The following is a 13,390-nucleotide window of genomic DNA, read 5'->3' as shown; positions in this document are numbered from 1 at the left end:
ACAGCTTATATGTCCATTAGGAGAGGGGCTGCAATCAACTCTGATAGGTTAACAATTAATGAGAGAATGAATATTATGATGAGGGGCTGAACCGATTCAAATGAACTTTGATTATGTCATTTACTTCTAAGTTACCCTAGCCCAGCCTGGGCAACCCATTCAAAGAATTCATCCCCACCCAAACCTATGAAGAGCGAAATGGCTTCCCCACCTGGGTGGGGTCTGAACAAGAAAGTTAGTCCTACCTCATTATCAGTAATGTCCTTCAAGAGACTAAACTTTAAAAACCAGAACTTTAGAATGATGGGAGCTCTGTATATCCTCAAATCATTGGTTATTAATAATAATTTTTCTCATCAATATTTGTATTAGAAGTGAAAACATCTTAGTGCTCTTATAAAAATAGTTTTGACCTTGAGGACAGGGACCCATGGCCACACTTTGAGAACCACTGGTTTAGGGAAACTTTCTGGGCCCTGTTTCCCTTCCATAAATTAAGAGTGTTGGACTAGATGACTTATGGTACCTTTTATCTCCAAGGCTCTGATTCTTTGGCACAGGAGACCTAGGGTCAAGTGCTGGTTTTGCCAACAACTTGGTTGCCTGATTTTGTCCAAGTTATATCCTCTCTGGGCTTCAATTTTTTTTCAATTACCAAATATGGGGATTGAAAGCTCTCTGAGGTTCCTTTCAGCCCTGTTGCTGTGTTAATTAGTACTTTAATGTGGTTCTGAATATAGTTAGGTAATCTGTGGATCCTATGATTGGGCAATTATAATGTTGTCATAGCCATGACTGAGAGAATACTTTTCTTCATATTATAAAAAGTGTTAATGTAAATATCCCTTTGCCCTCTCTTTAAGAGTTATATTTATGGATTAGGAGACAAAATAAAGTTTTCTTGTGAAATAAATCTGCCATTTTCCCTTAAAAGCATAGATTGCAAAACTGTATTATTTTGCTTTTAAGGCATAGAATATGTTTACAATATTTTGGTTTAAACCTATCTTTGCTTATTTGTAATCAGCAGTGAGTCATGTTTTTGCAATTTCAAGAGATTTTAGTAATCTAGTTAAAGGAATTGCATAGAAGAAATACTCCGCAGGTTATAAAATAAGATAATCTTGTTTTACAGTATTTTATTAAAGCATCTGTTTAGTATTCATCTAAGGAAAAGACATCATTTTAGTTATTCATTTCAAGAAGAAAAAAAATAATATTTGTATCCTACTTTAAATATCCTACTTTAAATAATCCTGAAATAAAAAAAATCTGATTTGCCAAAGTAGGGAGTTGCTACTCATTTTACAAAAGGACTTTTTGTAAATCTCTATGTTGCTCTATGAAAGGTCTCATTCAGTATAAGGTTCATTTTTTTATTTTAAAAATTGATTTATGTTTGTATACAAATCTATTTATTCATACCACCTTCATTTCTTTTCTTGAATTCATTTTTTTTTTGGTTCCAGATTCTCTCCTTTAGTCATTGAGAAAGCAAGTAAAACAAAACCTACTACAGGCATTATAGTCAAGCAAATTAAATGCCTGCATCAGCCATGACCAAAAAGAAAATGTTTTAATCTATACTCCAAATTTATCATCTCTCTATCAGGAGGCAGATAGCATATTTTGTCATGAGTTCTTAGGGGTAATTTAAATAGAAAACTTTAATGGTGTGTTTTAAATGGTTCATTCTGCAGAAATTCAATTCGCCACCTTTGCAAAATCAGGTACATCTATATGGAAAATGCCAGGAAAAGCAGAAGTAAAGTCTTATGGTCCACTAAGAGATAAATATTGTGTGCTTCTAAAATTCCAAAAGTAATCTAATATTTACAAAAAAGTTCAGCATAGTATTTGTTATCATCTGCTACCAAAAAAATTTTTGACCAAAAATGTTCTCTGAAGTATTTAAAGCAAATACAGGTATATCGTAAGGTGACAGTATTTAAAACTGAAGGAAGGTTTAGCTTATAGTTTACATCTTAGGATCGTAGATTTAAAGATGAGACCTCAGATGCCATATGATCCAATCTTCTCATTTTATAGATAACAAACCAGAAGACTAAAGATATAAGTGGCTTGTACAAGGTGACACAAGTAGTAAGTGGTGGCTCTCTAACCCAGCACTCTTTTGACTTCATCACCTAGAACCTGCCCTACTATCTTGATCCTCAGTGAGAAATTAGGTTAATAATTCTTAGGAGAAGTAGCTGAGCTAAGGAATGGAAAGGCTGCCTCAGAGTCAGAGAGACTTGGTTGAACACAAGGCTGGCAAATGAAACATACTGTGCCGATAATCTAACTTCTCTTTGCTTCAGGTAACTCTCTAAGACTATAAATTGCTGAACAAGTACAAACAGCCATTGGTGGAAGGAGAGCAGAATTAGAATTTAGATGTTGTAAAGGACCGTAGAGGCCATATAGTCCAACACCCACATTTTACAGATGAGCTATCAGAAGGTCAAAGTGAGTTGTTTATGTTTGTATAGTAATGAATGTTAGAGACAAGATTCGAACTTTAGTCTTTCAGACTCCAGATCCAAATTTTAGTTCCCTCAATTGGAAGATCCCTTACACTAATGAAGTCACAAATCTGATATAAAAAAATGAACTACATTAATAATAGCTAAATTTCAGTAGCTATATTTATACTATGCAGCAGACATTAATACATGATTAATTAATAGAATGGTTTTACTTATATATACATATTTGTGTCTAATGGTAGGCATTTCCAGGACAGGGAGGGGAGAAGGAAGAAAAAAAGGGAAAAAAAAAAAGAAAATTACATGATAACTTTATTATATATTTAAAAGGAATAGCAAGTTGTACATGATAGATTTGTAGTTTCATGTACAACCATCTTTTTTTTTCTATTCTACTATATTATGGAGATGCTTGTTTTATTTCTTAAGGTCAGAATAAAATAAATAAAATTAAAAATAAAACAATATAACCATATACCAAAAAAAAAAAACTCCCTGAAAATTGGAATAGTCCAAACAGAAATTAATGATTTTGAAACCAATAAATAAATAAATAAATTCACAGTTTCAAAAAATAAGCATTTACTGAATACTGTTAAAAGGTGAATTTTTTGCCTTACTAAATAGTCTTTCCTGTTTCACATTTCTATAAGTGAGTATTTCAGGTCTATAGAGACATCCATCAGTATGTTGGGAGAGACACAAATCAATATTGTAGGAATAGTGCTATTTCCAAAGTAGTGCTATATCTAAGAACTGCCCTCTACACCATAAACATTACATGCAAATCTCTGCATGTCTATGCAGGAAAGAATTATCTGATTATAATTTGAGAAACATGCTTGATATACAGATTTTTATGGAACAAAAATAGGTCCACCCATTAAGTTTGAGAGTAACTATCATCATAGCATCCAGGTTTTTTAATGCCTTGCCAAGAAGCATGCCTATCCAAAGAGAGCATCTTATCTTCAATTACAATAAACACTATACCTTTCCCACATAATGTATATTTAAAAGTCAGTCTTCTCATCGTGTGGAAAAAAAGATCAACTTCCTTAAAAAAAAATCTGGATAAGAGAGGCTTTAGCACACAAATGAATTATAACTTTCCTTCTCAAGTCTTCCCATGGTATTTTGTCTGTATTTTACCTTTAATTTCATTCTACCTCTTTTCATCCTTATGTGTATATAAGTCAACAAGCATTGACTAGGCACTTCTATGTTCCAGGCACTGTGCTAAGCACTGGGGATGCAAAGAAAGGTCAAAGACAGTCCTTGCTCACAAGAAGTTCACAGTCTGATGGGAGAGACAACATGTAAACAATTAGGTGCAAACAAGCTATATACAAGATAAATTGTGGATAATCTCAGAGGGATGGAATCAGGAGTGGCCTGAAACTAGATCAAACTAGCTCTCACAAGTCAATGACTCAATTTTCAGGGTGAACATTTTCCCCATTGAAAATCTTTAAATGTCACCAATCAAGGCTTTATTTATTATACTGTTGATTGTTTAGACTTAAGTGATGAAAAAAATGTTAATAATGTAGTTTAAACTTTAAAATGTATCCCCTATACATTTTTTTGGGGGGGTGATAGTTGTTAAACTTTTACTAGCACACTCCTGGAAGGCACTCACATTAGGAAAGAACAGGAAAAGCTTCTTAGTAAAGGTGAGGACATTAGCTGAAACTTGAAGGAAGCCCTGAAGACCAGCAGGCAGAGATGAGGAGGGAGCGATTTCCAGGCATGGATTATAAACTCCTAGAGCACAGCAATTGAATAACATTACCACATTTGTATTCCTAGCATCTAGCACAAGACCTTGCACATATAAGGTGTTCAATAAGTGTCTATTGAGACTTATTCAACTTCCATTAGGCATAAATGACCACTTATAAAACTTGACCTGAAAATATGGTGAATTATGAAACATAATTTAGCACACAGTCACCACACATTACGTAAATATCCCTACATGTATATTTTCCCAGTAGCACTGGAAAAGAATCCTATTTTGTGTAATTAGGGTTTAGTATTCAAGTGAAATCACACAATTTTACTAGCACTCACAGAACTTGGAGTGAGTGGGGTGAGTGGTGGGGGGAAGTGTGGATTAAATACCTCAAATTTTTAAACTGAGAGGCACCTAATTCCCCTCTTCTACTTCCCAGTTCCATCCATTCACCTTTCCTAAGATAATAATTACTGTCCCACAGCCATAGATAAGTACAATAAAGTCATGGCAATTAGTTCTGGTCTCACAAAGAAAATCTGGGGCTGGTCTCAGTGTTCATAAATAGGAAAAAAAAAATCAGCACTTTCTTGGAGACATGTGAGCTGTCCGTTAATTGTCCCTGAGGCTGCAACCTAAAATAGACAGGCTGTAACCTATTGCACACTACTGGTCACACCTCTCTTGGGCAGACCTACCTACATGCTATTTGTAGGTGCCAATGATGGGTGAGTACCTATTTCCATGGTTGTTGGTATTTCTAAATCAAAGTCCTACAAGTCATAGAGTTACTCATCGAGTCAAAGAGGCAGCCTGGCCTCTTTGAATGGAGAGCCAGACTTGGAGTCAGACAGATGGTACTTCAAATCTCTCTGTGCTGAATTGGAAGTAAGGAAGGCAGAGGTTCAAATTTCACTGTGACACATGCTAGCTGTGATACCTTGGCCAAGTCACTGAAACGCTCTGAGCCTGGGTTTCTTCTTCTATAAAATGGGCATAAGAATAGCACCCACCTCACAGGATCATGGTGAGGATCAAGTTAGATAATGTAGGTGAAGCATCTTGTACATCTGAGATACACACACACACATGTATATATGCACACACATATATGCACATACATGTATATCTGTACTTATATGTGTGCATATATGTAAATATATACACGTGTACACATATATGTAAACATATACATATAATTATTGGGGTACATAAATGCCCCAGAAACCACAGAGTAAAAAAAATTAGAAATGTTAGTAATGATAATGACATGCACTGTTACTCATCCTTCCACATGCTAGTCATTGATTAACTACTGTGTAAAAGACAGCTAAGAGGTAAATGCCTAACAATCACATTGCCCTGCCAATCCCTTCAACAATTAAATGACCAACTAATTAATAGTTTGTCTATGGAAAGCAAAGGAATGTTGATTTAATTGGTGGCATAGTTGCTACAAAATACTGTGTCAGGAAGTAGTGTGGTACAGATAGATAGATAGATAGATAGATAGATAGATAGATAGATAGATAGATAGAACATTTGGAGTCAGAGGACCTATGTTCAAATCCCAGCTCTGCCACTTACTATATGACCTTGGGCAAGGCCCTAATGCTCTTTCTGAGTACATTATAGTCCTGATGGATGGTCTTGAATCAATAAAATTGGGAGATTTGGGTTGGATTTGTCAATTTCAGGGAAGTTTAAATAATATCACAATTATTACAGTCCTATAGAAAATATATTAAAATTTAAGAATATTCTAAAATAATAAGAATCTAAGATTTCTGTTAGATTATGTATATATTTTTAATATGCAGTATTGCATTGTATAATCATGTCATATTTATAAAATATAAGAGATTGTGAAAATTTGAGAGCATTGATGGTATAATATTCTCAAGACAGCTAAAAGAGATGAAGATTGAAAAAGGCTTAGAAAAAATTTTGGAGGCTATTACCTAATATTATTATCAAAATAAGTGAATGATCGATAATTATGTACCCACCATGCCTACTTTCTCATCTATACTAAATTTTTGTGAGAATAATCTACATATGCATGAAGGTTATTGTTGATCAAGGTTTGGAAAGAGAATAGATAGGCTTTGAAAAACAACATCTTAAGACGGATAACATCATTTTACTCATTAAATTGAGTGAAAGTTTCTAATAATCAAGAACCTATTGTGCTTATTGGCCATTGATTGTAAAACGTTTGATTTAGTGAGACAAAAATATCACCTCCAATAAGGTGTCTTACATGAGTATATAGCATGCCCTCTGGAAGGGGCTACTCTTCTAAGCCCTACTTGCATTGGTGAAGGGGGTCCCCACAGGGTGGCTGACTGCTTCTTCTCTTAGGGTGCTAGGGGGTACGTCTGAGGTGTTGTGGTTTCTAATAATCTCCTCATGAGTCCCTATTTGATGTGCTCCTCCAACAGCTGATACCAATTAGCTTTTATTAAGGGATAGTTCCTGAGAAAACATATAAGGACAGAAGTTATAAAATATCCTCCAAACCAGGGGCACACTCTTCCCCTGAATATACTTGTTTCCATGGGAGAAGTAGCATTAAACTTAAAGCATAAACATTCAGAGGCACACATATAGTGAGCACATTCCTTTTCCTCCCTATTAGGATCCCTACCAAGTTTGCTTTTGGGCACGGCATTATCTAAGTCCTCCTTTCTTCAGCTGAACTAACTCTTTGTAAGATACTGTGTCTCAGCTGACAGGACAATCCGCCGCCGGGCTGGATCAAGCAGGCTAACTCCTCAACAGAGCCAGATACTGAGATGACTACCTCTACTAGTCTTTGCTGGGATCTCTGGTTGTTGAAGAGACTTCTGACGGGGACCCTTCCAACCTTTCAAAGTTCACAGGGTTGTAACCTGGTCCATTCTATTTCCAGATGCTCATTCACCTAAGATCAGGAAAGGAGAAACATAACACAAATAAAGATGCCATATACTCAGGGACACATGGTGACCAGATGCAAAATAGAACAGCTGGCTTTTCCCTCACCTGATGGTTCACGATAATCCTCCTCACATGAAAGCTGCCAGAGAAAAGAGTGAGAGATCATCTGCTCAAACTTTGGTATGCACACTAGGTCCTGTCTCAGCCTCCATTAAGTCATTAGTCTTTCAAGCTCCTCAGGTAATTGGAAGACATTCATCAGCACATAGCACTAAACTCCTTGTCACTCATGGCCACAGGCTGGCTCATTCCATGGGCTATATTGGCAGTAGGAAGAGACAATTAAACATACCCTGTACTGTGACATATAAAAAGACTGAGAGACATAATTTCTGGGCAATTAATCATTTAATAATAATGCTAGTTATTATGTAACATTATCATATTATATATAATATGCATATTATATATAACAAATATTTATATAATATCAATATCTTATGTATTATATATAATATAATGTTAATACAATATGTATTATATATATAATATTATATAATAAAAGCATGGTCATTTGGTAGTCTCTCTTAGACCAAAAATAAGTCATGAAACCCATTCTAGGCTTATATGCCCTTGGAAAAGTGGATGTTCCTGAGGGTGGAAATCAACTCTAATTAACATGAATATTATAATGAGAGGCTAACCTATTTCAATGAGGGTCTGGGGTACTTGACTACAATCACATTTACTTCCAAACCACCCCCAACTTTATTGAGCATTCTAATCAAAGAATTTATCCCCACCCAAACCTGAGTTGAACACAATGGGCCTCCCTACCTGGATGGAGTCTGAACAATACTGAAGAGAGAGTTAATTCAATCTCATAATCAGCAATGTCCTTTAGATGCTGGCTTGGCCTAATAAGGTTTCAGAAAGGAAAAAATCCTGTCTCCCCAATATTAACAATTAATTATTTAATAATTAATTCTCTCAGGATGGAAGGATAAATCTGTGAATGCTCTATGGACTTGGCCCTCATTGGCCAGTTCCTCATTACATGAATATCAAAATCAATCAATTCTTTAAAAGATGTAGCAACTTTGTTTAAATACTCTTTCATTACTAATATCAAGGAGCAGGGGATTGGACCTATGATTTCATCAGAATAAGGAATTCCTAAATGAGGACAGCTAGATGGCACAGTGGATAGAGCACTGGGCTTGGAATCAGGAAGACTCATCTTCCTGAGTTTAACCCTGGGCAAATCACTTAACCCTGTTCGCCTCACTCTCCGCATCTGTAAAATGGGCCAGAGAAGGAAATGACAAACCACTCCAATGCTAAGAAAACCTCAAGTGGGGTCGTGAAGAGTCAAACACAGCTGAAAAAATGACTCAACAACAGAAAGTGAAGAAAATTCGCTTAATCCATGCCAGTGCCTTCTCTCCAACTTATTGTCTCAGAGACTTGCCCATGGTGTTGAAAGATTAAGTGACTGGCCCAGTATATGTCAGATACAGGACTTGAACTCAAGTCTTCCTAGCTTCAAGAACGAATGAATAAAGCACTTAAAAGGCACTGTAATAAGCCTTAGGGACACAAATAATAGAGAAGTAAGATGACACTGTCAAGAAGCTCACACTCTAATGGTGAGACCTCCCAAATGGAAGGTTTTAGCCAAAAGTCAAAAGGAAAAGCCCCGTGGTGCTTGGGGTGCAAGTAAGTCGTTAACACCTTTTCTTTAATGGGATCTTCAGTGATAAAATCATACCAGTTTCTGATGATGAACCTTTTGACAATGCCAAGGACTTTGAAGATAAGAATGTTCCTTTATTGGTCCTCAGTAGCTGTAGCTGGTAGCACCAGCAGGAGTGTATCTTTGGAATTGCTTTCCTGGATGACAGCTAAGAGGACTGGGCTGAAACAACACCATTCTCAAGGCTTTGGGATGCAAGATCTGAGGGGAGATGGCAGTCAACAGTCAACAAGTTGGCATTAACTTGCCTGCTATGTGTTGCCTTCTTTCTCTCCCTCAGGGTGCCTTGCTGCTTCAGCTGGGATGGCTTGCTTGCTTGCCCTATGCGTGGCTCTTGGTTGACAGCTGATGGGAACGGCTGGCCCCTTCTCCAGAAGAGAAGGATGGTTGCTATGAGGCCTGGGGTAAACTGCCACTGCTTCTGGGCCTGACTGTTGGCGGTACTGGGTCAGCAGTTTTTGCTGGTGGTGATGAGGAAGATTGACCTTTTCTCCACGTTTCTTCCCCTTAATGAGGGTCTGGGTCTGTAGCCTTGGGCTGGATGGATGGTTGTTCTGAAATCAGCACATGCAGGGTGACTTTTTGTTCCCTCTTCACATACACTATGCTGTGATTTCTCTCTAGTAATATTAAGCAACAATATCAATGTATAAAGCAAGGATATATGTTTACCAAAGGTGTTTTCTACTGTCATGGAGAATTTCCAGGGCAGCAAGACTGGGGAACCTGTGTCCTTCAGGCCACAAGTGGCCTTCTAGATCCTTAAATGAGCCTTTTGACTGAGTCCAAATTTTACAGTTATAGTCAAATTATAATTACAAATTTACAATTACAGTCAAAAGGCCACACTTCAGGATCTAGAAGGCCACAGGTTCCCTACCCCTGGAAAGGGAGGAAAGATTCCATATGGATAGTTATAAGAATCCTCCAGATTCTCATATTCTTGAATCAAGGCCCAGATTATTTCAGAGCCTTCAAAATGAGATCCATAATTGTTCAGAATACATTGGAATAACTATCAACACTGAGTAAAACAAGGAGCTGAAGAATGGTTACTGTCAAAATAATAATTTTTCTTATAGTTAGCATTCACATAGTGCTTTAAGGCTTGCAAACTGATTTATAAATATTTCATTTTGTCCTCATTACAACCCTGAGAGGTGTTATTATCACCTCCATTTTTAAAACAAAGGAACTGAAGCAGAGAGAAGTTATGTGATTTACCTAGGGTCACACAGTTAATGAATATCAGAGGCAGGCTTTGAACTTGTATTTTCCTCATTCTGGGTTCATCCACTGTGCCACCTAAGCGTGATAAATTACGATATTATGATATTCAGCTGGATAGGCCAAAGGGTTAATCCAACAGAATATATATACTGGACTTCAGTGAAAATATGTCTGTCTGAATGATCCTTTGCTTTTTAAAGTGGTTAATTTTGTAATGTTTCCTAAACAGTATTTCAATATTCGGGCCTAACGTGCAACTTTAGTTTGTGACTGTCATTTTAACTTGCTGTGGAAATTTGCAAGATGCTTTGCTAAAACTCTCCATGCCCTATCCTTTCCTGACAGGGTAACTGAGAGGGCACTGTCCTGGACATAGAGCCAGCATTGCCAAAGTGGGACATTGGGTGACCCTACGTTTAGGGGGAAAGGCCCCATACTTACTTCAGGGTCAAAGAGAAACTCTCCTCTCTACACTTTAAGATAAGAAGTAATGTTCCACATCCACCCAGATGGCCAAAGAGGGGAATGCTGCAATTCAGGACAAGAAAGCAAGGACTGGAAATCTTAACTTCATGCCTCAGCAATAGGGAACTGCTTTTTCCCTTTTTATCTATGAGTGCTGACCAAGGCACTAGGACCTCCAGCTAGGTCAGGGTCTGAACCACAGCTTCGCCAATAAGGAATCTTAAATATATTTCCCTACTATTCAGCTTTCTCTTTTTTTCTAAAAGAGGTATCAGGAGGTATTAGGAGAAATCATGTGATTGTCCTATCCTGGGAGCTGACAGTGACATCCCTACACTCTCTTTTGAAGTGATATTTAGGTAGTGTTAGTTATTGTATTTGACAATTAAGATCATAAAATATATTTGGTCCAACTGTAGAGAGCAGATATGTCCTATTTAGAGAAAAAAAATGAGTTCTATATTTGACCTCCAAAATTATTAATTAAAATAATAGTAATAATAGTTTTATATAATAACATTTATATATTAAACACATGATATAAATATAATGAATATTTAAAATAAATATTAGTGTTCAATTATTGGCTATTATTTATTTTTATAATTTTAAATATTTTATAAGTGAATCTTACTATAAATTCATTTATTATTTAAACAACATATTTATGCTAGTTTTATATTGCAGATAAACTAAAATGAAGAAATATTATCATTAAAATTATAAATAAATATAGTATAATAACATATTTCTATAGCTCTTTAATTTCTGTTGGTGTTCTTCAGTTGTTTAGTTGTATCAGATTCTTCATAACCCCATGGACCATAGCACACCAGTCCCTTCTGTCCTTCACTGTTTCTTGAAGTCTGTCTAAGTTCATATCCTTGTTTCTATGACACTATCTATCTCATCCCCTGTCACCCCTTTTTCCTTCAATCTTTCCCAACATCAGGGTCTTTTCCACTGAGTCCCATCTTTTTATTATGAGGTCAAAGTATTTAACCTTCAGCTTCAGTAAATAGCCTGAATTAAATTCTTTAAGTATTGATTTATTCGATCTCCTTCTGTCCAAGGGACTCTCAAAAGTCTTATCTGGAATGACAATTCGAAAGCATCAATTCTGTGGTGCTCAGCTTTCCTTGTAATTCTCACAGCCATACATTGCTACTGGAAAAATCATAGCTTTGACTATACGGACCTTTGTCGGCAAAGTGATGTCTCCTCTTTTTAGCAGTATGTTGTCCAGACTTGCCATAGCTTTCTTTCCAAGGAGCAATTTAATTTCATAGCTGCAGTTGCCGTCTGCAGTGATCTTTGAGCCCAAGATTATAAAATCTGACACTGCTTGCGTTTCTTCTCCCTCTATTTTGCCAGGAATCACCAAGGTCTTAGTTTTTTCAATGTTAAGCTTCCAGCCAGCTTTTACACTCTCCTCTTTCTTCCTTAACAAGAGGCTTCTTAATTCTTCTTCACTTCCTGCCTCAGAGTGGTATCATCTGCACATCTGAGATTGTTGATATTTCTCCCAACAACCTTAGCTCTGGCTTTTGAGTCATCCAGCCTGGCATTTTGCAAGTTGTACTTGGCATATAAGATAAATACACAAAGTGAGAATATACAGCCTTTCCATACTCCTTCCCCAATTTTAAACCAATCAGTTCCATGTTGAAGTAATCTGATCTGGTACTCCTATCTCTGAGGATTTTCCACAGTTTGTTGTGATCCACACAATCAAAGGCTTTAGTGTAGTCAACAAAGCAGAAGTAGATGTTTTTCTGGAACTCCGCACTTTCTTCACAATCCAATGGCAAATTGTTGGCAATTTGGTCTTTAGTTCCTCTTTATTTCGGTCACACTTATATGGTCTGATGGTCTTCCCTACTTTCTTCAATTTAAGTCTGAATTTTGCAACAAGAAGCTCTTGATCTCAACCATAGCTCCAGTTCTTATTTTAACTAACTGTATAGAGCTTATCCACCTTAGGCTATAAAGTATATAATCAGTCTGATTTCTATATTGACCATCTGGTGAGGTCCATGCGTATAGTTGCCTTTTGGGTTGTTGAAAAAGAGTGTTTGCTATGACCAGCAAGTTATCTTGAGAAAACTCTGTTAGTCTCTGCCCTTTTTCATTTTATACTCTAAAGCCAAATTTACCTGTTGCTCTATTAATTCTTTGATTTCCTACTTAAGCACTCCAGTTCCCTATGATGAATATGATATCTTCTTTTGGTTTTATTTTTAGAAAATGTTATAGATTTTTCATAGAACTGGTAAACTTTGGCCTCTTTGGCATCAGTGGCTCCAGGGGTGGAGCTGCAGCCTCAAGGCCACATGTGATCTTCTAGGTCCTCAAGTGTATCCCTTTGACTGAATCCAAACTTCACAGAGCAAATCCCCTTAATAAAAGGATTTGTTTTGTAAAACTTGGATTCAGTCAAAAAGCCACAGCCAAGGACCTTAAGAGCCACATGTGGCCTTGAGGCAGCAGGTTCCTCACCCCTGATTAGAGCATAGACTTGCACTACTCTGATGTTGAATGGTTTGCCTTGGATTTGAACAGATATTATTCTGTCATTTTTGAGATTATACCTTAATACTAGTTTTCTCACCCTTTTATTGACTATGAGATTATATGCCACTGCTTTTCTCACCCTTCTCACCTTTCTCACCCTTTTCTTGCCCACAGTAGTATATGTAACGATCACCTGAATTAAATTTATCTTTAATTTCTATAACATGGTTAGTTCAACAATTCAATCCACCACATCTTTATTAAGTGCTTACTTTA

Source organism: Trichosurus vulpecula, chromosome 7, assembly GCF_011100635.1.
Source record: "Trichosurus vulpecula isolate mTriVul1 chromosome 7, mTriVul1.pri, whole genome shotgun sequence".
NCBI lineage: Eukaryota > Metazoa > Chordata > Mammalia > Diprotodontia > Phalangeridae > Trichosurus > Trichosurus vulpecula.
The sequence above is the reverse complement of the archived record's forward strand: the minus strand, read 5'-3'. Positions refer to the sequence as shown.